Source organism: Gorilla gorilla, chromosome 18 (assembly GCF_029281585.2).
Source record: "Gorilla gorilla gorilla isolate KB3781 chromosome 18, NHGRI_mGorGor1-v2.1_pri, whole genome shotgun sequence".
NCBI classification, from domain to species: Eukaryota; Metazoa; Chordata; class Mammalia; order Primates; family Hominidae; genus Gorilla; species Gorilla gorilla.
In genome coordinates, this window is record NC_073242.2 from 103,968,974 (window position 1) to 103,996,387 (window position 27,414).

The 27,414-nt window shown below is 50.0% G+C and overlaps 1 long non-coding RNA gene across 3 annotated transcripts; it reads right to left on the reverse strand.

Annotated features, from left to right (window-relative positions):
- Positions 1-9,200: 9,200 nt before the first annotated feature.
- On the reverse strand, positions 9,201-26,840 carry LOC129527733 (uncharacterized). 3 transcript variants are annotated; one of them, XR_008672794.2, is made up of 4 exons: positions 26,719-26,840; positions 25,701-25,895; positions 11,787-11,928; positions 9,201-11,495 (listed from the first exon to the last, which is right to left on the reverse strand). It is a non-coding gene; the product is annotated as an uncharacterized lncRNA (long non-coding RNA). The 3 variants fall into 3 exon arrangements; XR_008672793.2 differs by lacking the exon at positions 26,719-26,840 and adding an exon at positions 22,900-23,036 and having other exon boundaries at positions 25,701-25,986; XR_008672792.2 differs by lacking the exon at positions 26,719-26,840 and having other exon boundaries at positions 25,701-25,986.
- Positions 26,841-27,414: the final 574 nt, after the last annotated feature.

Below are 27,414 nucleotides of genomic sequence, written 5' to 3' on the forward strand. Positions count from 1 at the left end.
AACCCCATCTCTACAAAAAATATGAAAATTAGCCGGGCGTGGTGGGTGCTTACCTGTAATCCCAGCTACTTGGGAGGCTGAGGCCAGAGAATCACTTGAACTCAGGAGGCGGAGATTGCAGTGAGCCAAGATCATGCCACTGTGCTCCAGCCTGGGTAAGAGACTTCTCAAAAATAATAATAATAATAAAAAAAACACAAAAACAAACTAACAAAACACCTAGGAAACTTTGTAACCAGGCTCTTGAGCCGCTTGCTTAGGCCCACTCCCGCCCTGCAGAGTGCTTTATCTGTTTCATAAATTCCTGCTTTCACTGCTTCCTTCCCATGTTTCATTGCTATGTTACTTTGTGGGTTTTGTTCAATTCTTTGTTCAAAATGCCAAGGACCTCGACCGCTCACACTCACAGCCCTGCTTCCCGGAACAGGCCTGGCTGAGTTCCAGCTATGCAGGGAAGCCCAACTGTGGGAGGCGGGGGACCCTGGACTCCCTCTCATGATCTGGACAGAGATGGGGTCTGGGGGTACACCTGGTCTCAGACCAGCCCCAGATTCTTTTGTGACCTGAAGGCAGCTGGCTGGTCATTGGAACTGGCAGAGTCCCTCCAACGATTCAGGGAGGGAGCCTCTGAAGCAATCTTTAGAGTGACATCTGGGACACAGTGAGGAACCCCCTGGCTGCTGAACGAGGGGTGTCGGTGAGCCAGGACCGCTGGGCACCAAGGGCCTGAATCCAGGCTCCTCTGCCCCAGGACTCGTGGTATGCTGTGACTGCAGGGACAGGCAGGACCCCATCCCCTTCTCCCCAAATGCAGTCACACCCAGACGGGCCCACTTGCAAGGGTCCTGCGCTTCATTTATGCTCTGCTGTCCTCATCTTGAAATTTTTAGCACATGCCTGTAATCCTACCACTTTGGGAGGCCGAGGCAGGTAGATCGCCTGAGGTCAGGAGTTCGAGACCAGCCAGGTGGAGAAACCCTGTCTCTACTAAAAATACAAAAATTACCCAGACGTGGTGGCGGGCACCTGGAATCCCACCTACTTGGGAGGCTGAGGCAGGAGAATCACTTGAACCCGGGAGGCAGAGGTTGCACTGAGCCAAGATCGTGCCATTGCACTCCCGCCGGGGTAACAGAGTGAGACTCCATCTCAAAAAAAAAAAAAAAAAAAATTCTTAGTAACTTCTGAATAAGGGTCCCACATTTTCATTCTGTACCAGGCCCCACAAATGATGTAGCCGGCCCTGCACACCCGCCTTGCTCACCAGTTGCCCAAAGTGGCTGACCTGGAAGGATCCTTCATACTCTGAAGCCCGCGGTGCTTATGTCTTGGGAACTGCATCCTTTACTCTGAACAAAGGGCGGCCAGGTAGAAGAGGCTGTAGACAGGCCCAGAAGAACCTCACAGCCTCTATCTTTCCCTTCCATCTGGTAGGTTGGGCTGCCCGAGCTTCCCCTGCACAGGGCGCCCCGCAGGAAACTTGTTTCAGACAGAGCTGTGTATATTCTCCCAGTGAGGTGACAAAGTCAGGAGGAAGGAAACCTCGGGTCGGGCTGGAGAACTCTTTGCTGAGCTTGTTCAGTGCTCCTGGCATCCCCACTATGCAGAAGAAAAGGGGACTCCCCAAGCAGTGGGATCCCCCGCTTCCCAGCCCAGGCTCTGTCTGCCTTGGCAGAGGCTGGGCTGGCTGAGCACCTGTGGGCAGCCACGCACCTCAGGATGTTGCACTACAGCCTGACCCTATAGAAAGCCAAGTGCAAACGCTGCTCATGAACCTCCACTCCCAAGAATCAGGCTGCTTGGCCTTGTCTCTGCTGTGGCCCCACCACTCGAGCCCTTCCTGCCAGGCTTGGAACCTCCATGGCCATTTAGGGACAGCATCTAAGCTACCTTTGCAACCTTGGCCTTGGAATGGGCTGTTGCACAGGGAGCTCAGCAAATGTTCCTCCAAGTGCCTCAGGCCCCGATTCCCTCTCATCATCCCTAGAATAGCTTTTCCTTTTGAGATGCTCAGGACAGGCAGACACAGGCCTCCTGTTCCCAAGAAGCAGAGAAGGGGACATGGGGCTGCAGGGCCAACACAGGGAGAGTCTTCCTGAGTCCTCCTCCTGCCAGCTGGTCTTTGCAGCTGCGGCCAGCCCTGGAGGCAGGAGACACAGCCCCAGGGTTCTGTGGCAGCGCCTGCCCCCATTCCTCCAAGATGGCGTTCTGGGTGCTCTGAGCTAAACTGGATGCTGGCAGGAAGCAGCTCAGCCCTGGCCTTCGCGGGAAGGGCAGGCACCCTCTCCTGACCTGGGGCTTCCCAGGCCCTCCTTTGGCACGTACTGAACTGTTTGCGGAACCATCTATGCCACCTCCCTCTTCCCTCCCAGGCTGAGACAGGACAGAGCCGCTCTTTGGAGCTCCTTGTCCCTGTGCAAGGCCAGGGAAGCAGAGGGCAGGGGAGGAGATGGCAGGACCAGCGCTGCTTCGGCTTCGCAGCCTCCACCTCCAAAACCAGACAGAGCAGGAAAATCAGACTCCAGGCCTGGGAGGGCAATGAGTCCAAACGCCTTCCCCTTCCTGGCTGTCACCCAGAAGTCCTCCAAGATGCCAGAGCAAGGGCTTTTCATCTTTACTTTCCTCCTGAAACCTGAGACCCCATGAAATCAACAAGGAGCAAGTGAGTACTTCCCAGAGGAAGCTTTACCTCTCAGCTGCTTCTCAGGGAATATCTACCCCAACGCTGAACTCCTGAAGATTTCAGTTAAATGCAACCCTCAGCCTGATCCCACGGGGAGCCCCAGGGTGTGAACTGCACATCTGAGATTGTCTTTGTTTTTTTGAGATGGAGTTTCACTCTGTTGCTGAGGCTGGGGTGCAGCGGAGCAATCTTGGTTCACTGCAGCCTCCGCCTCCCAGGTTCAAGGATTCTCCTGCCTCACCCTCCTGAGTAGCTGGGACTCCGGGCACACACCACCCCAACCTGGCTAATTTTTGTATTTTTAGTAGAGACGGAGTTTAACCATGTTATCCGGGCTGGTCTCAAACTCCTGACCTCAAGTGATCCACCCACCTCGGCCTCCCAAAGTGCTGGGATTACAGGCATGAGCCACTGCTACCAGCCTGAGATTGTCCTGTCACCTACAACACCTGGCCCACCCTGAAAGTCACAAAAGTCACATCTCCCCCTTCTCATTCCAGTCTAAGGATAAACAGCCGCAGCACTTCTCAGAGAAATTTGCACAGTGGAGGACACTTTCCAAAGTCCTTTCACATCGTGTACAGGAGCCCTGTGACCTAAGAAGAGCAAATGTCTTTACCCCGTTTCTCAGATGAGTAAACAGAGGCCCAGGGAGACAAAGTTAACTTGCACAAGGCCATGAAGCATTTTGCCAGAAGTGGGGATGTAATCAATCCACGCATGATTCCCAGGCATGGAATCTTTCCAGTACCCTAGTGCTCACCCACACTCTCCGCCAGAACTCTTTTTTTTTTTTTTTTTTTTTTTTTTGAGACTGTCTCGCTCTGTCACCCAGGCTGGAGTGTAGTGGCGTGATCTCGGCTCACTGCAAGCTCCACCTCCCAGATTCACGCCATTCTCCTGCCTCAGCCTCCCGAGTAGCTGGGACTACAGGCACCCGCCTCCACGCCCAGCTAATTTTTTGTATTTTTAGTAGAGACAGGGTTTCACCGTGTTAGCCAGGATGGTCTCGATCTCCTGACCTCATGATCCGCCTACCTCGGCCTCCCGAAGTGCTGGGATTACAGGCATGAGCCACTGCACCTGGCCGACCTGTTTCATTCTGCTTTCTTCCCATCTGGCTACTGACCTCCCCTGTCCTGGTGTCATCTGCTGTCATTCATGATGACCCTGCTCATTAGCTGCCCTACCCATGCTCCACGCACTCAGCTGTGGCGGTGCAGGAGGAAGTCCACCTGGGGAGTCCACTCCTGAGCCAGGAGTCCAGAGCAAGCATCTCCAGCCCGCTTCCAGGTGCTTGGCCCCGTGATGGTTCATTCATTTATTCTCCAGACCCCTACTGAGCACCTGCCTCATGCCCAGCCCTGAGCAGACAGCAGTGAGCAGGTTCCCACCCTCACTCTCTGGTGTAGAGCTGTCCTCTCTGGTAGCAAGTGCTGAGAGAGGGGCCCAAAACCAATGGTACCTCCACCAGGTGATCTGGCCGTGGGAAGCACAGGGGTGGCGTCACCTGACTTCCCAGCCCTCCTTGAAGCTGACTCTTGCCTTTAAACCCATGGAGCTTTCTTTCTCTTTTTCTTGTTCTTTCTCTTTCTTTCTCTTTTTCTTTTTTCATTTTCTTTTTCTTTCTTTCCCTTTTTCTTTTTGTCTTTTTTCTTTGTCTTTCAAGAAATTGAGGCCAGGCATGGTGACTCACGCCTGTAATCCTAGCACTTTGGGAGGCCGAGGTGGGTGGATCACCTGAGGTCAGGAGTTCAAGACCAGCCTCACCAACATGGAGAAACTTCATCTCTACTAAAGAAAAAACAACAACAACAAACACAACTAGCATGGTGGGAGATCACATCATTGCACTCCAGCTTGGATGACAGAGTGCGACTCCTCAAAAAAAAAAAAAAAAAAAAAAAAAAGCCAGCCGGGCACAGTGGCTCATGCCTGTAATCCCAGCACTTTGGGAGGCCGAGGTGGGTGGATCACCTGACATCAGGAATTCAAGACCAGCCTGGCCAACAGGATGAAAGCCAGTCTCTACTAAAAATAACTTCTTTGCCCAGTTACCTTCTTTTTTTGGGGGATGGGGGTGGAGAGACAGCTCCTCACTCTGTCACCCAGGCGGGAGTTTAATGACGTGATCACTGCACCCTCGGACTCCTGGGCTCAAGCAATCCTCCTACCTCATTCTTCCAAAGAGCTGGGATTACAGGCACGAGCCACTGTGCCTGGCCCAATGTCTTTTTATTTATTTATTTATTTATTTTTTGAGCCACAGTTCCGCTCTTGTTGCCCAGGCTAGAGTGCAATGGCGTGATCTCGGTCTTGTTGCCCAGGCTAGAGTGCAATGGCGTGATCTCGGTCTTGTTGCCCAGGCTAGAGTGCAATGGCGTGATCTCGGCTCACCACAACCTCCGCCTCCCAGGTTTAAGTGATTCTCATGCCTCAGCCTCCCCAATAGCTGGGATTACAGGCATGCACCACCATGCCTGGCTAATTTTTGTATTTTTAGTTGAGACAGGGTTTCTCCGTGTTGGTCAGGCTGGTCTCGAACTCCCGACCTCAGGTGATCCACCCACCTCGGACTCCCAAAGTGCTGGAATTACAGGCGTGAGCCACCATACCCGGCCTCAGTTTCTTTATTCTTGTCCTTCCATCTACGTGGCCCCTATTTTTTTTTTTTTTTTTTTTTTTTTGAGACTAGTCTTGGTCTGTCACCCAGCGGGGAGTGCAATGGTGAGATCTCAGCTCACTACAACCTCCACCTCCCGGGTTCAAGCGATTCTCCTACCTCAGTCTCCTGAGTAGCTGGGATTACAGGCGTGTGCCACCACACCTAATTTTTTGTATTTTTAGTAGAGACAGTGTTTCACCGTGTTGGCCAGGCTAATCTCAAACTTCTGACCTCAGGTGATCCACCCGCCTCGGCCTCCTGAAGTGCTGGGATTACAGACATGAGCCATTTTCTTTCTGCCCAGCTATTTTTTTCGTATTTTTTGGCTAGACGGGGTCTCACCCTGTTGCCCAGGCTGATCTCAAACTCCTGTCCTCAAGCGATCCTCTTGCCTTGGCCTCCCAAAGTGCTGGCATTACAGGCATGAGCCACTGCACCTGCCCTTCGCTTTGAATTAAAGTGGCAGGCAGGAAGAAGCATCATCTCAAAAATTGATGGTGACAGCGACAGCCACTACATATAGCTTGCACAGGTGGCAGTTTCTGTCCCACTTCGGTGGTGCCAATTGTAGCTTCTGTGCCAGCAGAGGCTGTGGGGTCTTCACCTGGCCAGCTTTGCCCCATGGCCTCTTCCCAATTTGATTTTCTGACCCTTTCAGAGCTCCTAGGAACTAGCCAGTACCTCTGACAAAGTCCCTTTCTGCTTCAAGTTGCCAGAATTAGTTTCTGTTGGTTAAAACTAAGAACCTTGATTCTCACAAAAATAGGACCAGCACTGGACAGAGCAAGAAGCCCCAAAGGAAACGGGAGCAATTTGAAGGCTGGAAAGTGGCCAGAGGACAGTGAAAATCCAGCCGGTATTAAGGGACAGGACACCAGCAGCCCCATGGCATGCCCTCACAAGACAGCTAATCCCATTCTCCCCGGGAACAAAGTACCCATCAAAGGCAAGGCTTTGGGGGACCTAATGGCTCCTGCCATAGAAGAGAATAAAGATTACACTGAAGTCAAGATCTGCTGGGCAGGGCGGTCATGTTAACAGTGCCACATAGCTTAAATGAAAAGACAAGCTCAGAATCCAAATTCTTGGCTCAAGGTATGGTTAGAAAACCCGAGTGTGCCTGGCCAAAATAGCAAAACCCCGTCTCTACTAAAAATACAGAAATTAGCCAGGTGTGGTGGCGGGTGCCTGTAATCCCAGGTACTTGGGAGGCTGAGGCAGGAGAATCGCTTATATCCAGGAGGCAGAGGTTACAGTGAGCTGAGATCACACCACTGCACTCCAGCCTGGGCGACAGAGTGAGACTTTGTCTCAAAAAAAAAAAAAACAAAACAAAAAAAAACACCAAAACTCAAATGTGTTATTTTGCAGCTGAGAGAGCAGAAAAAACTGAAAACTTGATCCAATGGTTACAGAATGACCAAGGGGACCCACACCTTAAAAGGTCTTTATTTGGGAAAGAGTGAAATGTGGAGACCAGAGGCTATGAAAATTAGGCTGTGTGGAAAGATAGGGAAGCCTTAGGTACCTAGCCCCTCCCCTCCCCACCACCCTTGCCAGCCAAAGCTTCCTCTTTGTCACCCTGAAGATCCTAGTAGCAGGAACTCCCTTGCGGGCAGTTAGGTGTTCTATGCAGCTGAGGTATGGCCTGCAGCGACGGGTGAGTCTGTTTCTACACTGCTATAAAGAAACATCCAAGGTTGGGTGCGGTGGCTCATGCCTGTAATCCCAGCACTTTGGGAGGTCGAGGTGGGCGGATCACCTGAGGCTTGGAGCACAAGACCAGCCTGACCAACATAATGAAACCCCCTCTCTACTAAAAATACAAAACTAGCTGGGTGTGGTGGTTCACGCCTGTAATCCCAGCTACTTGGGAGGCTGAGGCAGGAGAATAGCTTCAACCCGAGAGGCAGAGGTTGCAAAGAGCCGAGATCACGCCATTGCACTCCAACCTGGGCAACAAGAGCAAATCTCCATCTCAAAAAAACAAACACCGAGACTGGGTAACTTATAAAGAAGTTTAATTGACTCACAGTTCCACACGGCTGGGGAGGCTTCAGGAAACTTACAACCATGCAGGTAGGGGAAAGCAGACACCTTCTCCACAGGACAGTTACGAGGACGTAAGCATGAGAAAGAGGAACTGCCACGCTTTAAAACCATCAGATCTCGTGAGAACTCACTCACTCTCACGAGCACAGCATGGGGGAAACTGCCCCCATGATGCAAGTACCTCCACCTGGTCCATCCCTCAACCCGTGGGGATTGTAATTCGAGATGAGATCTGGGTGGGGACACAAAGCCTAACCATATGGGTGGGACGGATGGCAGTTATTTCCAGGATGGGCTGTAGCCTCTTCCTCCAACCTACATCTCCTGTTTCCCAAGCTGGTAACCTGGATGCCCTGGGTGACCTAAGAAGCCATGTGCTAAAGATGTCAGGACCTCAGTCGGCCGGGGTTCCCCCTTCCCCATTTCAGTTGAGGGAGGAAGAGCCTTTCAAGAGCGAGAGCTAGCCAGCAGCTAGCATTTCCCTATGTAACACACCCTGTAATGACCCTGCCCCGAAGGAGTCTCCTTATAAGCCCTACCCCTCATTTTCTCCAGAATTAAATGACAAGTCACAACCCCGCAGGCCCCAGGGGCCAAATCTAGGAGGGTACTGAATCATCAAAAAACTCCAGGGGGAAGATACTGAATCACCAAAAGAAACTAAAGATTTTGCTAATTGATATTGGCTTACTCACAGTACATGGTTGGCTAAAAAAATTTTTTAATTGATATTGGCAAAAATCCGGGAAGCTGATCTGAGAATGAATTCTGAGGGTGCAGGACGGGCGAGGGAGGAAGGGGATGCTAGATAGGGATGAATGTACCGATATGGAGGATTCCACAGGGACAGCTTGAGAAGCTGGGATTACAGGCGTGAGCCACAGCGATAATGTAGTACTTTCAATGCTGAAATCAGGACAGTGCCAGGCAAACTCGGACAATTGGTCAACCTAGCTGTTAAGTAACTAACTTGCTCTAAATCACAGTTATTAAGCGGCAGGGCCTGTATTCAAATGCAGGTGGGCTGACTTCAGATTCAAATTGTTTGCTTTTGCCAGTGGTTCTCAGTCTTGAGCATGCAAACCTGGAGGCCTTGTTAAAATTCAGATAGCCCCATCTTCAGGGTCTCCAATTCAGTAGGTTGGGGCCGCCGAGAATTTGCCTAACCAGCTCCCTGGTGATGCTGAGGCTGCTGGACTGGGAAGACTGGGAACCAACTGAGAAGACCTTTGTATTTGGCTTTCTCACCTCCAGATAAGGACTTTTTAACTTTTATTTTGTGAGACAAGTTCTCAATCTCTCACTCACGCTGAAATACAGCTTATGATCATGGTTCACTGCAACCTCAAACTCTTGGGCTCAAGCAATCCCCTGCCTCAGCAATATGAATAAACATATTGGAGGTCAGGTGTGAGAATCCACCTCAAAAAAAAAAAAGTAAAGGAATAGGGCTGGGCACGGTGGCTCACGCCTATAATCCCAGCACTTTGGGAGGCCAAGGCGGGCAGATCATCTGAGGACAGGAGTTCGAGACCACCCTGGCCATCGTGGTGAAACCCCGTCTCTATTAAAAGTACAAAAAAAAAAAGCCGGCATGGTGGTGGGCACCTGAAGTCCCAGCCACTCGAAAGCTGAGGCAGGAGAATCGCTTGAACCCAGGAGAAGGAGATTGCAGTGAGCCGAGATCACGCCACTGCACTCCAGCCTGAGCAAGAGCAAGACTCCCTCTCAAAAAAAAAAAAAAGTAAAGAAATAAAACAACGGCTACTCCATAGAGCAGCCCCGAGGGCTGCTGGTTGCTCATTTTTATGGTTATTTATTGATTATATGCTAAAGAAGGGGTGGATTATTCATGCCTCCCCTTTTTAGACCATATAGGGTAACATTCTGGCGTTGCCACGGCATTTGTAAGCTGTCTTGGCGCTGGTGGGAGTGTAGCAGTGAGGACGACCAGAGGTCATTCGCATCCCCATCTTGGTTTTGGTGGGTTTTGGCCGCGGCTTCTTTACTGCTTGTGCCGACCTCTCATCTCATCCTGTGACTTAGAATGCCTCAACCGCCTGGGAACACAGCCCAGTAGGTCTCAGCCTCATTGTACCAAGCGCCTACTCAAAATGGAGTTGCTCTGGTTCAAAGGCCTCTAACAGAGAAGCTAAACACAGGTGGGGGCTTTCAAAGAAGCAGATCCAATGCCCACTGCCCTTCCTCACTCCCCTAATAGATGTAGGGCACCATGGACTTTTACAGACTGAGGGACATACTCTGGATGAGAATAGTTTACCCTATCAAGGAAAAGTAAGTTCCCCAGATGAAACGCCACAGATAACAGGCATACTGTAAGCCAGGCTTTGTACGTTTTCCAAAACTCACTACAGGGATCCCCTTTGAGGTGCAGAATCTTGTATCACAATAATCACGTTTCCTTTGCCAAGGCCTTTTGATGTCATGGTCCGTGTTTTTCTCCGGATCGTTGGGCATGCGGAGGCAGAAGGAGAGCCTGGCAGAGTGAATGACAAACGCAAGGGAGGCTGCAGAGGGCAGGGAGTGAGGGCGGCCCAGGGCCCAGCCCGGCGGGAGCGGAGGAAGAGAAGGACCAGCCAGCCAAGGGCGGGCGGCTCCAGAGGAGGCCCGGGACTCCCCAGTTTCCCAGCCTCTTCCACCCCACGCGGATCCCTGCCCCGACGCTGATTCAGGGGGTCAAAGCCTCGGGCGGGGCGGACCGCGGCGGTGACTGGAGGCGCCCCAGTTTCTGTGGGTGTGGCCTGCGGACCCCCTCGAGAGCAGGTCGTCCCGCACCAGTGTCTGCCCCCGGCCCCCAGGGACACCTGCACCCGCCGCACTCACGACGGTGCGTCAGGTCCCCAACCAGGCGTGGGGCGGGGTGGGAAGGTCTCGGCTCAGCCGCCCCGCCTGTGCTGTCCCCACCGCCCCCCGGCCTCGGGCAGCGCGCGCCCGGGTCACCCACCTCCCGCGAGCATGCGCAGGGCGGCCCCTCCGGGGGCGCTGCGGCCGCGGCCCCGGCCAAGGGGCGGGTCCCGGGTCCGGGAGGAAGAGGCGCGGCTGCTGGCTGACCCGGGAACCAGATCGAGCCGGAGAGCGGGCCCTCCGGTCTCCCACCGGGCAGGAAGGCCTGGCGCTCGCAGGCGACCTTGCGCCAGTGCCCAGGCAGGGATCAGACAGGCGAAGCCCTGGGAAGCAGTGGGAGAGGGAAAGACTGGGCCGGCGTGGGGCCGCATGCCTGTAACCCCAGCACTTTGGGAGGCCCAGGATGGCGGATCGCTTGAGCACAGGAATTCGAGACCAGCCTGAGCAACATGGTGCAACCCCGTCCCTACAAAAAACACAAAAAATAGCGGGGCGTGGTGGTGCGGACCTGTGGTTCCAGCTACTTGGGAGGCTGAGGCAGGAAGATCGCTTGAGCCTGGGAGTTCGAGGCTGCAGTGAACCCTGATTGCACCCCTGCACTCCAGCCTGTACGACAAAGCGAGACTGTCTCAAAAAAGAAAAAAATAGGGCTGGGCGCGGTGGCTCACGCCTGTCATCCCAGCACTTTGGGAGGCCGAGGCGGGTGGATCACGAGGTCGGGAGATCAATACCATCCTGGGTAACACGGTGAAACCCCTTCTCTACTAAAAATACAAAAAAAAAAAAATTAGCCGGGCGTGCTGGCGGGCGTCTGTAGTCCCAGCTACTCGGGAGGCTGAGGCAGGAGAATGGCGTGAACCTGGGAGGCGGAGCTTGCAGTGAGCCGAGATCGTGCCACTGCACTCCAGCCTGGGCGACAGAGCGAGACTCCGTCTCAAAAAAGAAAAAAATAGGGCTGGGCGCGGTGGCTCACGCCTGTCATCCCAGCACTTTGGGAGGCTGAAGTGGGTGGATCACGAGGTCAGGAGTTCGAGACCATCCTGGCCAACGGGGTGAAATCCCGTCTCTACTAAAAATACAAACATTAGCCAGGCGTGGTGGGGGGAACCTGTAGTCCCAGCTGCTCGGGAGGCTGAGGCAGGAGAATCGCTTGAACCCGGGAGGTGGAGGTTGCAGTGAGCTGAGATCGCGCCATTGCACTCCGGCCTGGGTGACAGAGCGAGACTCCGTCTGAAAAAAATAAATTAAAAACATAAAATAAAATAATAGTAAAACAAAATAACATGACATACCGAGTATCAGGTTAAAACTGGAAAGTTGGGGCAACGATTCAGGTGCTTGGCCTCTGTCTCCAAATCTGGTTGCAGCTATATACATTGTCTAAATTTTTTTGCCTGTGTTTTCAGCCAGATAAACGTTTGCCTTCCTGTTCCCTCCTGGGGGAGAGAGCTCAACTGACTTTATTTTCATCTCAATGAATGATCGCATGTATTTTGCACCTCCCTTCCCACCCAGACCTACCTTATCATAGATGGTGTGCGTGACTGAACACGATCATTTCAGCTCCCGGCCTTGAAATAAAACGCGGGCTTGCCGACGGATGTCTGTAATTATGATATAATTTGAGCCTTGTTGTTTCAGGAAAGTTTTGTCCCTGAATCACCTAAAACAAACAAACAACAAAGGTGGGTTGTGGGGGAAGGAGACCCGTGGTTTCTACATTCATATCTATCTCACTCTATCTACCAGGCGGATTTGCATTTGGGGACATCTGCACCCACCCCGAGTCCCTGGTTCACAAAGGAAACGGTACGTGTAATCTTCTGACTTGACAATGATGTATGGCTCCGGAGAAAAGCACTATTCAGAAATTATCATGGAACAGACACTCCCCCACCCTCTACATTACTTCTTACGTCAAGAAATGCACCGCCGTTTCTCCAGAGGCCGCCAAACTTGCGGCCACCTCATTCTACAAGGAGGCGAGCCAGCCAGACTCATGGTGGAGAGCGAGAGAACGCCATTCCCAGGGGCTTAGAGGTTCTCCTTTGCACAAAGCCTGGGAGTTTTGTTAGTGACTTCAGAGTCAGGGATGGACCAACAACGCCGTCCGATCTAGATGGCATCCTCCTGGTGGGAAATTGCCTTATTTCTCCCTCTTAAGCAACTGATTTGAGTTAGGATTTGTTTTTCTTTCTTTCTTTCTTCTTTTTCTTTCTTTCTCTTTCCTTCTTTCTTTCTTCCTGATCTCTCCCTCTTAAGCAACTGATTTGAATTAGTTTTTCTTTTCTTTCTTTTTCCCTTTCTTTTTCCTTCCTTCTTTCCTTCTTTCCCTTCCTTCCTTCTCTCTTTCTTCTGTGTCTTTCTTCTCTCTTTTCTTTTTCTTTCTCTTTCCTTCTGTTCTTCTTTCTTTCTTCCTGATCTCTCCTCTTAAGCAACTGATTTGAATTAGAATTGGTTTTTTCTTTTCTTCTTTCTTTCCTTTCTTCCTTCTTTCTCTCTCTTTCTTTCTTTCCTTCTTCTTTCTTTTTGCATTTGCAGTTAGCTGCTTGTTACTACTTGTCCAAACAGCTGGGGAACCTGGTCGGGCATGGTGGCTCACACCTGTCACCCCAGCACTTTAGTTGGGAATTTCCTGATCTCTCCCTCTTAAGCAACTGATTTGAATTAGAATCTTCCTTCCTTCTTTCTTTCCTTCCTCCCTTTCTTCCTTCCTTCCTCCCTTCCCTCCTTCCTTCCGTCCCTCCCTCTCCTTCCTTCCTCCGTCTCCTTCCTTCCTCCCTCCCTTCCCTCCTTCCTTCCTTCCCTCCCTCTCCTTCCTTCCTCCGTCTCCTTCCTTCCTCCCTCCGTCTCCTTCCTTCCTTCCTCCCTCCCTCTCCTTCTTTCCTCCCTCTCCTTCCTTCCTCCGTCTCCTTCCTTCCTCCCTCCCTCTCCTTCCTTCCTTCCTCCCTCCCTCTCCTTCCTTCCTTCCTCCCTCCCTCTCCTTCCTTCCTTCCTCCCTTTCCTTCCTTCCTCCCTCCCTCTCCTTCCTTCCTTCCTCCCTTTCCTTCCTTCCTCCCTCCCTCTCCTTCCTTCCTTCCTCCCTTCCTTACTTCCTCCCTTCCTTCCTTCCGTCCTTCCTCCCTTCCCTCCTTCCTTCCTTCCCTCCCTCTCCTTCCTTCCTCCCTCTCCTTCCTTCCTTCCTCCCTCCCTCTCCTTCCTTCCTTCCTTCTTTCCTTCCTTCCTTCCTTCCTTCCTCCCTCCCTCCCTCCCTCCCTCTCTCTCTCTTTCTCTCTTTTTTTTTTTCTTTCTGCAGTTGCAGTAAGCTTTTCTGGATTTGCAGAAACTATAGGCCGGCTGTATGCATCCGGCATACAGCTTATGTTATGAACAGTATGTTAGTACTTGTCCAACCTGGCCGGGCATGGTGGCTCACACCTGTCACCACAGCACTTTGGAAGCTGGGAAGGGTGCTTGAGCCTAGGGGTTCCCGACCGGCTGGGCAACATAGTGAGACTCGCCTTCTATGCAAAAAATTAAAAAATTAGCTGGGCATGGTGGTGTACACCGGTAGTCCCAGTGACTCAGGAGGCTAAAATGGGAGGATTGCTTGAGCCCGAGAGGTTGAGGCTGCAGTGAGCTATGATCCTGCCACTGCACTCCAGCCTGGGCAATAGAGCAAGACCCTGTCTCTTAATAATAATAATAATTATTATTATACTTCGCAGGGAATATATTATTACTACTATATTATAAAATATATACCATATTATAATGTATAATATATATTATAATATATAAATATATATTATTATGTATTAAATATTATATATCATCATTATATATTAAATACTATATTATAATACATAAATGTTATATAATAATATAATGTAAATGTTATATAAAATATAATAAATATATTAATATAATATATTAATAATATAATTATATATTAATCATATAATCTTTTCTATTATATATTAACATAGTAAATTATGTAATTATATTATGTATATATTAATTATAATATATTAATTAATAATATGCGATTATTATTATTATCTATTGGCCAAAGGCAGTGGCTCACGCCTGTAATCTCAGCACTTTGGGAGGCTGAGGCAGGGGGATCACCTGAGGTCAGGAGTTTGAGACCAGCCTGACCAACATGGAGAAACCCCATCTCTACTAAAAATACAAAATTAGCCGGGAGTGATGGCGCATGCCTGTCATCCCAGCTACTCCAGAGGCTGAGGCAGGAGAATCGCTTGAACCCGGGAAGCAGAGGTTGTGGTGAGCTGAGATCGCTTCCCTGCACTCCAACCTGGGCAACAAGAGCGAAACTCCGTCTCAAAAAACATGTATATACATAATTATATATTAATATAATTATGATTGTAGTAATATCACATAATATATTATATAATTATTTTATTAATTATAGAATTTTATTACAAATTATATTTATTATAAAATTATTTTATTAATTATATTATTATATAATTATTTTATTAATTATTATGGAATTTTTGTTACAAATTATATTTATTATAAAATTATTTATTTATTATAAAATTTATGTATAAAATTTATCATAAAATTATTTTATTAATTATATTATATAATTATTTTATTATTATAGAATATTTTGTTATACGTCACATTTATAGAATTATTTTATTAATTATTAAAAATAATATTTTATCAATTATTAAAACAATATTTTATTATTAAAATAATATTTTATTACTTATTAAAATATTTTATTAATTATTATAAAACAATATTTTTATTAATTATTATAAAACAATATTTTATTAATTATAAAATAATATTTTATTAATTATAAAATAATATTTTATTAATTATAAAATAATATTTTATTAATTATAAAATATAATTATATTATTATTATACAAAATAGCAGGGGAAGGCAAGGATATTTAAGGGTGTTTTATGTGGTACAATGAGTCTCCAAAACACACAGCCACCTCCAGGATGCGAAGCTCCCACCTCCAGCCCCCCGGAGTGCCCAGAGCCGCCCTCTTCCCGGACAATTGTCCCACAGACGCCGTGAGAGAGAGGGCACCAGCTTCTCCCGATCAAGGCGCCTTCACTTTCTGTAACTCTCTAATCATTCGGAAGATTCCCAGACAGCAGTGTCAGAGGTGTTGGAAATAAAGCAACTCCACTTTCAACAGGGGCTGGGTAAAATGAGGCTGAGACCTTCTGGGCTGCATTCTCAGAAGGTTAAGGGGTTTTTTTTTTCTTTTTTTTAAGACAGAGTCTCGCTCTATCACCCAGGCTGGAGTGCAGTGGTGCAATCTCGGCTCCACTGCAGCCTCCACCTCCCGGGTTCAAGCAATTCTCCTGCCTCGGCCTCCTGAGTAGCTGGGATGACAGGCACGTGCCACCACGCCTGGCTAATTTTTGTATTTTTATTACAGACGGGGTTTCACCATGCTGGCCAGGCTGGTCTCGAACTCCTGACCTCGTGATCCACCCACCTTGGCCTCCCAAAGTTCTGGGATTACAGGCGTGCACCTCCACGCCTGGCTAATTTTGTATTTTTAGTAGAGACGGGGTTTCTCCATGTTGGTCAGGCTGGTCTTGAACTCCTGACCTCGTGATCCACCCACCTTGGCCTCCCAAAGTTCTGGGATTACAGGCATGCGCCTCCATGCCTGGCTAATTTTGTATTTTTAGTAGAGACGGGGTTTCTCCATGTTGGTCAGGCTGGTCTTGAACTCCTGACCTCGTGATCCACCCACCTTTGCCTCCCAAAGTTCTGGGATTACAGGCGTGCACCTCCACGCCTGGCTAATTTTGTATTTTTAGTAGAGACGGGGTTTCTCTATGTTGGCCAGGCTGGTCTCGAACTCCCGACCTCAGGTGATCCACCTGCTTTGGCCTCCCAAAGTGCTGGGATGACAGGCAGGTGCCACCACGTCCCGCTAATTTTGTATTTTTAGTACAGACGGGGTTTCGCCATGTTGGTCAGGCTGATCTCGAACTCCCAACCTCAGGTGATCCACCTGCCTCGGCCTCCCCAGGTTAAGGCATTCTAACCTACAGGATGAGAGAGGAGGTTGGCACAAGACACAGGTCATAAAGAGTTGCTGATAAAACAGCTTGCAGTGAAGAAGCCGGCCAAATCCCGCCAAAACCAAGATGGTAACGAAAGTGACCTCAGGTTGTCCTCACCGCACTAATTGTACCTTACACTAATTGTAATTCATTTGCTGCTAAAAGACACTCCCACCAGCACCAGGACCGTTTACAGATGTCATAGCCACGCAGGAAGTTACCCTGTATGTCCTAAAAACAGGAGGCATGAGGCCGGGCGCAGTGGCTCACGCCTATCATCCCAGGCTGGTCTCGAACTCCTGACCTCAGGTCATCCACCCTCTTCAGCCTCCCAAATACCTTGTTTCTTAAAAGGCATCTTTGGCTGGTCTCGAACTCCTGACCTCGGGCCATCCACCCTCTTCAGCCTCCCAAATATCTTGTTTCTTAAAAGGCATCTTTGGGCCGGGCACGGTGGTTCACGCCTGTCATCCCAGGCTGGTCTCGAACTCCTGACCTCAGGTCATCCACCCTCTTCAGCCTCCCAAATATCTTGTTTAAAAGGCATCTTTGGCTGGTCTCGAACTCCTGACCTCAGGCCATCCACCCTCTTCAGCCTCCCAAATATCTTGTTTCTTAAAAGGCATCTTTGGGCCGGGTGCCGTGGCTCATGCCTGTCATCCCAGGCTGGTCTCGAACTCCTGACCTCAGGTCATCCACCCTCTTCAGCCTCCCAAATAGCTTGTCTAAAAGGCATCTTTGGCTGGTCTCGAACTCCTGACCTCAGGCCATCCACCCTCTTCAGCCTCCCAAATATCTTGTTTCTTAAAAGGCATCTTTGGGCTGGGCACGGTGGCTCACGCCTGTCATCCCAGCACTTTGGGAGGCCGAGGCGGGCAGATCACGCGGTCAGGAGATTGAGAGCAGCCTGGCTAACACGGTGAAACCCCGTCTCTACTAAAAATACAAAAATTTAGCCAGGCATGGTGGCGGGCACCTGTAGTCCCAGCTACTCAGGAGGCTGAGGCAGGAGAATCGCTTGAACCCGGGAGGCAGAGGTTGCGGTGAGCCGAGATCGCGCCACTGCACTCCAGCCTGGGGGACAGAGCAAGACTCTGTCTCAAAAAAACAACCAACCAACAAAAACAGGAGGTATGAATGATCCACCCCTTGTTTAGCATTTCATCAAGAAATAACCATAAAAATGGGCAATCAGCAGGCCTCCCGGCTGCTCTGTCTATGGAGTAGGCATTCTTTTATTCGTCTACTTTCTGTTTCTTTCTTTCTTTTTTTTTTTTTTTTTTTTTTTGAGACGGAGTCTCGCTCTGTCACCAGGCTGGAGTGCAGTGGCGCGATCTCAGCTCACTGCAACCTCCGCCTCCTGGGTTCAAGTGATTCTCCTTCCTCAGCCCCCCGAGTAGCTGGGATTACAGGTGCCCACCACCACGCCCGGCTAATGTTTGTATTTTTAATAGAGACGGGGTTTCACCGTGTTGGCCAGGCTGGTCTCGAACTCCTGACCTCCAGTGATCCGTCCGCCTCGGCCTCCCAAAGCGCCGGGATGACAGGAGTGAGTCACTGCGCCCGGCTTCTCTACTTTCTTAATAAACTTGCTCTCACTTTGCACCGTGGACTCGCGCTGAATTCTCTTGCGTGAGATCCAAGAACCGTCTCTTGGGGTCTGGATCGGGACTCCTGTCCTGTAACAGAAGCACGTCGGTGTCCTGGCTACAAATGAAACCGCACAGAAAAGGAATCAACCTGTGGGCTGAAACCCAGATCCTGACATTCCGACGGCTGCTTCCCTGAGGACAAACACACCCTGACAGTCAGATGCTTGCTCCTTCCCCGCTGGAGATAAAGGAAGAGGGAAGAGATTTCCCCCAGCCCTCCTTGTCTTGCAGAGTTCCTTTTTCCATTCTTTTCAAATGCATGTAAGTGTCTTAAATGGATGAATGAGCCTTTTGCCTGTCGGGCGGCCGGAATGTCTCCTCCAGGACCTGGGAACCACCTCTTTGAAATGTGATCTTCAAAGAGAAGAAAGAAAAGAATGCTTCACCTCCCAGTTTCTAGGAAGGATCAGGGTCAGACCTCAGTCATTTTTGCAAATTCACGTCCAGTCCCCAACACATGAGAAATTAGTTATATTTGTCTTGAGAACATGAATGGGACAGGGTTTTTTTGTGTGTTCAACTCCCCAAAAAGGCGACATTCTCGCTCTCTTTGCACCTCTTCCTGGCTCAGCTGTAATGTGCATCTCTTTTTGGTTTCATAAGATTTAAATAATAAAACTGGGGCGGGGCATGGTGGCTCACGCCTGTAATCCCAGCCCTTTGGGAGGCCGAGGCGGGTGGATCATCTGAGGTCAGGAGTTCGAGACCAGCCTGGCCAACATGGCAAAACCCCATCTTTACTAAATACAAAAAATTAGCTGGCTGTGGCGGTGAGCTCCTGTAATCTCAGCTACTCAAGAGGCTGAGGCAGGAGAATCGCTTGAACACGGGAAGTGGAGGTTGCAGTGAGCTGAGATCGCGCCACTGCAGTCCAGCCTGGGCGACAGAGAGCAAGACTCTCTCAAATAATAATAATAATAATAATACAACGTATAAGTGAGTAAGCCAAAGCTTGACTTTTCCCTGCCTTCCATCCTATTCCTAGAAAAGATAGCTCCTAAGATTGGAAAAAAAAAAAAAAAAAAAGAAAGAAAGAGAGAAAACAAGCTACATACCTCCCTCAGAAGGAATTTCCGTATGGACGAAGGACACACAGCACTGAAAGGCATCCCTGTGCTCACCGAGATAAATGTATATCTGATTGTCTCGTTTGGAAAAGGCTTGTCACAAACTCAAAACATCGTCAGGTGCAGTGGCTCACACCTGTAATCCCAGCACTTTGACAGGGTGAGGTGGGAGGGTCACCTGAGGTCAGGAGTTCGAGACCAGCCTGGCCAATATGGCGAAACCCCGTCTCTACTAAAAATACAAAAATTAGCCGGGTGTGGTGGCAGGTGCCTGTAATCCCAGCTACTCAGGAGGCTGAGGCAGGAGAATCGCTTGAACCCGGGAGGTGGAGCTTGCAGTGAGCCGAGATCACGCCACTGCTCTCCAGCCTGGGTGACAAAGCAAGACTCCGTCTCAAAACAAAATAAAAAAGGAACTCAAAAGAATGCAACTATTTATGTTGTACCTACCTATGACCTGGAAGCCCCCTGCCCACTTCTAATTGTCCCGCCTTTTTTGAGACAGCATTTTTCTCTTGTCACCCAGGCTGGAGTGCAACGGTGCCGTCTCGGCTCACTGCAACCTCCACCTCTCGGGTTGAAGTGATTCTCCCACCTCAGCCTCTTGAGTAGCTGGGATTGTAGCAGGACAAGACACAGACAAAACCTCTCAGACACCGAGTTGTAGAAGGAAGGGCTTTATTCAGCTGGGAGCATCAGCAAGCTACTGCCTTAAAATCTGAGCTCTCCGAATGCACAATTTCTGTCCCCTGTAAGGGTTCACTACACTAAAGATTTCACATGAAAGGGTCGTGATTGATTTGAGCAGGCAAGGGGGTATGTGACGGGCTGCATGCACCTGTGGTCAGAAAGAAACAGAACAGGGCAGGGAGTTTCACGGTGTTCTTCTATACAACGTCTGGAATCTATGAATAACATCGGTTTCCAAGTTATGAATTGATTTTTAACTACTGGGTTTAGGCCAGGCAGGCCCAGGCTTGGTTTCGGGCCTGGCACCGGGGTGCCCGTCTTTGGTTTTACTTCCTTGTTGTTTCTTCTTAAAACAGGTACTGAGTATAAAACAAAATAAAACAATATGAGAGGGTCTCTCTGTTCCCTCAGGATGACAGGCGCCCATCACCACACCTGGCTAATTTTTTGTATTTTTAGAAGAGACGGGGTTTCGCCATGTTGGCCAGGCTGGTGTCGAACTCCTGACCTCAGGCAATCCACCTGCCTCGGCCTCCCAAAGTGCTGCGATTACAGGCGTGAACCACCATGACTTGCCCAATTTTCTTTGTTTTCTACCTTTCCAGAGTGGCTTTCTGGGTTGGTGAAGAGGTTCACGCTGGTAATCCTAGAACTTTAGGAAACTGAGGTGGGAAGATCACTTGAGGCCAGATGTTCAAGGCCAGCCTGGCCAACATAGCAAGACCTCATCTCTACTAAAAACAAAAAATTTGTTTTAATTAGTCAGGAGTGGTGGCGTGCACCTGTGATCCCAGGTACTTGGGAGGCTGAGGCAGCAGGATCAGTTGAGCCCAGGAGTACGAGGCTGCAGTGAGCTAAGACTGCACCACGGTACTCCAGCCTGGGCGACAGAGCCCATATTTCTAATAAAAATAAATAAATGTATTAAAGGAGACTGGCTTCTATTTAACGCTATTTCTAGAATTAAATTCTATTTAATGCTCTTCCTTGAATTTAATTCCGTTTAATCCTATTTCCAGAATTTAATTCTACTTAATGCTACCTCTATTTTCTACTTAATCTATTGTAAAAGAGTTCGGTTAAGCTCACAGGTGAATTCCATGTCAGTGAGAGCCAGACCCCAACCTCACACTGAATCCCCATTCTCAGCAGGTGTCTACACATCCTCCTCCACAGGCTGATCTCATAGCTCCCCCTAGCAGAGCCCTAGGAAGGTCCTTCAGGGGCAGAACCCCCGCCCCCACGGCTTCCCGATGCCCCCTGGATTGGATGCATGGGGCTGCTGTGCCACTGAAGACGTATTCCTCCTCCTTCGAGACCCCGTGAGTTACAATTTCTCTGCCGAATAAGCTCAGCCACACCCTCCCCACATCGGATTTTAAAGTTGAACCCTTTGCCCACCTCCCTCCCCCAAGAATCTCCTCCCCACTGACATTAAAATTCACCTTAATCAAAAACCACCTAAATTCAAAGGATGTTGGCCTCATGGCAAAGGTCAGCAAGACCATAAACCACCAATAACATCTCCGACCAGAAACATTCCAAACTCCTCACCGACCAGAAGACAGGCCAGCCCCAAGGTAAACCCTCTCCAGCTGCCAGGACGATGCCAGACCCAGATAAACCCACTCTGGCTGCCAGGATGATGCCAGACCCAAGATAATCCCCCTCCCGCTGCCAGGAGGATGCCAGACCCAAGATAACCCCCCTCCGGCTGGAAAAATATCAGCACCAAGATGACCTGCCCTCTGCCCACAGACAATTCCAACCCTGCCATAAACTTCTCCCCCACACAGAAACATTCCAAGCTTGGGATAAGCCGCCTCACCCTAAAACCAATATATATTCTTAGTCTGTAAGAGAAAAATCGGTCAGAAGCCCATCTCAGCTTTATTTTCTCTAAAGTAAATCTGTCGTTAACTGTTAAGCTGAATTTTAAGTGTCTTTCCTCTTTCTTTAACTCTTACACCCACGTGCCTGTCCCCTTCCCCCCCCCCCCTTTTTATTTTTAGTTTTATTTTTTGTTTTAGATGGAGTCTCACTCTGTCGCCCAGGCTGGAGTGCAGGGGCGCGATCTCGGCTCACTGCAGCCTCCGCCTCCCGGGTTCACACCATTCTCCCGCCTCAGCCTCCCAAGTAGCTGGGACTACAGGCGCCTGCCACCATGCCTGGCTAATTTTTGTATTTTTAGTAGAGACGGGGTTTCACCATGTTGGCCAGGCTGGTCTTGATCTCCTGACCTCGTGATGCACCCGCCTTGGCCTCCCAAATTGCTGGGATTACAGGCGTGAGCCACCGCGCCCAGCTCCCCCTTCCCTTTTATCTCCCAGAATTCTTTCTCCCTCCCGGGGTGACCCCCTCAGGCTGCTACTGGCCTGAAGCTGTTCCCAAAGCTGTTCCCAAAACCTACACTCCTCAGGGAACCTCCAAGTAGAAGCAGCAGGAATGACCTCAGAGGAATTTCATCGAAGGCACCCTCATGTAGCTGGACCCCTGAGCACAGTGGGGTATGGGACACACTGAATGGAGTTTTCCCCACAAATTCGTCCATGAACGCCCAAACCCCCAGGACCTCAGAATGTGACCTTATTTGGAAATAGGATTGTTGGAGACAGACCGCTTTTAAAGACGTGATTAAGGTAAAATGAGGTCACTACGGTGGGCCCTGATCCAATAGGACCGGGGTCCTTATAAGAGGAGGAGGTGAGGACACAGACACACACAGAGGGACGACCCTGTGAGGACACAGGGAGAAGACGGCGTCTCCAAGCCCAGGAGAGCGGCCTCAGGAGGAACTAGCCCTGCCCATACCTGGATCTCAGACTTCCAACCTGCAGGACTGTGGGAGAATCAATGTCTGTTGTTTCTAAGCCACCCGGGCTGGGGGACTTTGCTATGGAGGCCCCAGCAGACTCATATAGGGTACAAATCAATGGTGGTCATCTGTTGGATACACATTAAAATTGCCTTTTTTTTCTTTTCTGTTTGGAAAATACAGTGAGACCTCATCTCTATGAAAAACAGATGGAAATCCACATGCATGAGAAGGAACATGTTACGACCACACCAACAAATCTCAAAACATGTTTCGCGTAGAAAGAAGCTACCTGTAAAGACGGGTACTTAACGTTTATTAGAAGTTCTCCAACAGGCCAAACTCACCTAACCTGTTAAAGGGCTGAGTGAGGCCGGGTGCGGTGGCTCACACCTGTCATCCCAGCACTTTGGAAGACTGAGGCGGGCGGATCACAAGTTCAGGAGTTCGAGGCCAGCCTGACCAACATGGTGAAACCCCATCTCTACGAAAAAAAATATAAAAGTTAGCCAGGCGTGGTGGCGGACGCCTGTAGTCCCAGCTACGCGGGAGGCTGAGGCAGGAGAATGGCATGAACCCGGGAGGCGGAGGTTGCAGTGAGCCAAGATTGCGCCACTGCAGCCCAGACTGGGTGACAGACCGAGACTCTGTCTCTAAATAAATAAATACATAAATACATAAATAAAATAAAATAAAATATAGAAGGCTGAGTGATCCCGGGAGGGGAGTGGCCCAGAGGAGCTGATGAGCTTTAATTTCCTGACCTGGGTGGGTTTGAGGGGTTGTAAAAATTCACAGAGCTTTGCAGTTATCACTGGAATACTTTTCTGTGTGTATTTTATTCTTCTGTCAAGAGTTCACTTTATTTATTTTTCGTTTTTCGTTTTGAGATGGAGTCTTGCTCTGTCACCCAGGCTGGAGTGCAGTGGTGCGATTTTGGCTCACTGCAGCCTCCGCCTCCCGGGTTAACGCCATTCTCCTGCCTCAGCCTCCCAAGTAGCTGGGAGTACAGGTACCCACCACCATGCCCAGCTAGTTTTTGTATTTTTAGTAGAGACCGGGTTTCTCCGTATTGGTCAGGCTGGTCTTGAACTCCTGACCTTAAGTGATCCACCCACCTTGGTCTCCCAAAGTGCAGGGATTAATAGGCATGAGCCACTGTGCCCGGCCAAGAGTTCACATTAAAAAAAATTCACAATCCCAGCACTTTGGGAGGCTGAGGCAGGTGGATCACTTGAGGTCAGGAGATAGAGACCATGCTGGCTAACACGGTGAAACCCCATCTCTACTAAAAATACAAATACAAAAAATTAGCCGGGCGTGGTGGTGGGCACCTGTAGTCCCAGCTACTCGGGAGGCCGAGGCAGGAGAATGGCGTGAACCCGGGAGGTGGAGCTTGCAGTGAGCTGAGATCGCGCCACTGCACTCCAGCCTAGGTGACAGAGCGAGAGTCCGTCTCAAAAAAGAAATTCACAATCAACTGGCTGCAGTGGCTCACGCCTGTTATCCCAGCACTTTGGGAGGCCGAGGCAGGCAGATCATGAGGTCAGGAGTTCAAGACCAGCCTGGCCAACATGGTGAAACCCTGTCTCTACTAAAAATACAAAAAATTAGCTAGGCATGGTGGCGGGTGCCTGTAGTCCCAGCTACTCAGGAGGCTGAGGCAGGAGAATCGCTTGAACCCGGGAGGCGGAGGTTACAGTGAGCCGAGATCGCACCACTGCACTCCAGCCTGGGTGACAGAGCAAGACTCTGTCTCAAAAAAAATAAATAAATAAAATAAAATTTAAGAAACAGATAGATAAGTGACTAGAGCCCCTCCTGGTTTCAGCTCATCTCCAAAGATGACCAAAGGAGGGATGAGTTATTTTCCCACCATGGTCCTCAGAGATCCCTCTCCTGCACCACAGGGACTCCAGAAGTCAGGGCTTGGTTTCCCGCTGTTCTCACCAAAAATAACCCGATCCCCTAACCTCCCTTTGAAATACCGGAAAAAAAAAATCAGGACGGCTCACGGAGGCAACACTGCTACACAGATAATCTTCTTTGGAGCGAGGATGAATTTTAAATGATCACAAGAAAAAGAGATGCCAGGCACACCCCGTGGCCCCCCTGGGATCACCAAAAATCTGGTACTGGGGGATCGCCACCGTCTCAGGAAGGGGGCTGCAAGCATCCCAGGCAGGAGGGGACGGAGAGTGATGAGCTTTGCACCGATGGAAATAAAAATAGAACACTGCGTTACGGACAGAATGACAAGTTAAATGACAAGCATTTAACCGTCTCTGTGCGCAGAAACGCGGACGGCTGCAGAAATGGGAGAGGATTTTCTCCTGTTGCCTCCAAGTGAATGAGGGCCTGGGGACCATCCTGTACCCGTCTGCCTGTGCTCTGGAAGGCTGGATGCTTCGGGAAGGAGGCCAGGAGGCAGGACCGGCCGGCCGCCCTGCGGACGTCCAGCCAGCCGGAGACCGGTCTGCACCTGTCACAGGTGAGCAGCATTTGTTAGCACAGGCAGACGGGGTTTCACCTGTAATGCCCAACCTCGTTTTTACTAACCCTGTTTTTAGACTCTCCCTTTTCCTTCAATCACCTAGCCTTGTTTCCACCTGAATGGACTCACCCTTAGCTAAGAGAACCAGACAGACTCCATCTTGGCTCTTTCACTGGCAGCCCCTTCCTCAAGGACTTGACTCGTGCAAGCTGACTCCCAGCACATCCAAGAATGCAATTAACCGATAAGATACTGTGGCAAGCTATATCCGCAGTTCCCAGGAATTCGTCTGATTGATAATGCCCAAAGCCCCACGTCTTTCACCTTGTAATAGTCTTAAAGCCCCTGCATCTGGAACTGTTTACTTTCCTGTAACCATTTATCCTTTTAACTTTTTTGCCTACTTTATTTCTGTAAAATGGTTTTCACTAGACCCCCCTCCCCTTTCTAAACCAAAGTATAAAAAAAAATCTAGCCCCTTCTTCGGGGCCGAGAGAACTTTGAGCGTTAGCCGTCTCTTGGCTGCCAGCTAAATAAACGGACTCTTAATTCGTCTCAAAGTGTGGCGTTTTCTCTAACTCGCTCACGTACAACACGGGAACATCCTTTACCCAACTGATGCCTGTGCAGATGTCACTAACAAATGCTGCTCACCTGTGACAGGTGCAGACCGGTCTCTGGCTGGCTGGACGTCTGGACATCTGGACGTCTGGAGGGCGGCCGGCCGGTCCTGCCTCCTGACCTCCTTCCCCAAGCATCCAGCCTTCCGGAGCTTCTCCGTGCCCTCCCCTTCCTTCTTTCTTTCCTCCTGTACATTGCCTAGAAATCGCCAGAAAGCTGCCACCGCATCTACGGAAACAAAAACATTATCTTCGGGAGCACGCTGGGTGCGTTTAAACCAACCCCACTGCCTTCTTCTAAAGTGGGATCTGGAAGGAATGCTGAAGGATCTGGAAGGAATGCTCAGCATCCTATGGATTTTTTTTTTTCTTTTTTGGCTCCTTTTCCTTCTAAGATGACAGTGAGGCTGTTAAGCATAATAATTGTCCCTGAGTGAGTCAGCCTCATTGTTCCACTTTTGCCTCCAAGGCAGGCTCTCCGCCCCCCACCCCCCGCAGAGGTCAGGGGTCACCTGCTAAATCATGCAATATCCCCGAATCCCAGGTGAATGAGGCCGTTTACAAACTGCTGCTAATGATTAAACCAGCCCGGCATGAAACGCGGGCTCTAAATTGTGATTATTTGAATGATGGATGGCGTGTCTAATGAGACCATTATTGCCACCAGTGACCTTCTGGGCTGAAGACCGTTTCAATATAAGCAACACCTCTCACACGGCCGGTGTGATGGCCGTGTGCACCTGTGTGTGCGTGCCCGCGTGTGCACGTGTGTGTGTGTGAGATGCGTGCACCTGTGTGTGTCCTCTCTCTCTCTAGAGCTTGTCTCCGATTCTTTGAACTGCCACACAGGCAATGCCACCCTCACTGGATGGGTCATCCGAGCAGTCCCCTTAGTGAGACCATTTTCGTACACCTGGGCTGAAAATGCCCCATGCATAAAATACTCATGGGGTTAAACTTGAGTTCCCGTGCGTGCGTGTCCTCGTCCTCCATGGCAGGGAAAAAGAAAAAGGAACAGGAGACTAAAGGGGTGTCTCCGGGAAGCCACTCACACATGCAGATGTAATTAAGTTGAGGATCTTGAGCTGAGATCATCCTGGATTAGAGTGGGCTCCAAATGCAATGACAGGTCCTCGTCCTCCATGGTAGGGAAAAATAAAAAGGAACAGGAGAGAAAGGGGCTGTCTCCGTGAAGCCACCCACACATGCAAAAGTCGCTGGAAGCAATTCGTAGGAAGCTGTGCAGATGAACCTACTGGTGGCCGAAGCCGACGCTGAAAGACGAGCTCAGGGGAGGTTCTCTGGAGTGAAAGGAAGCCGTCTGCACCCAGGTGGTCTCCGAGATGGCCTCAGTGCACATCAACAAGGATGAGAGCACATGACAAGCCCCACCCCACCCAACCCGGTGACCCCCACAGACCCACGGCTCAGCTGGACTTTGACACAGGGCCCTGCGCCAGGGCTGCCCTGGATAGGACCCACGGGGGTCTTTGTGTCCTACGAGATTGAGATGTGGCCCATCACAGCCACAGCCACGTTAGGCTGCAAGGGGAGGGACACAGAAGCCGTCAGAGCTCAGAAAGCAGGAAGCCATCTGTGCAGGCAAGAGCCACGGCGGGTCCCCATCCAGGATACACGGGCACCTCTGGGGGTCGGGATGTGCTCGTCTGGCTGAAACGGAACATCTTGTGATTCAAGCAAACCAGCCTCCAAGAAACAGCAGGAGTCCCTGGCGGTGGGTACACACC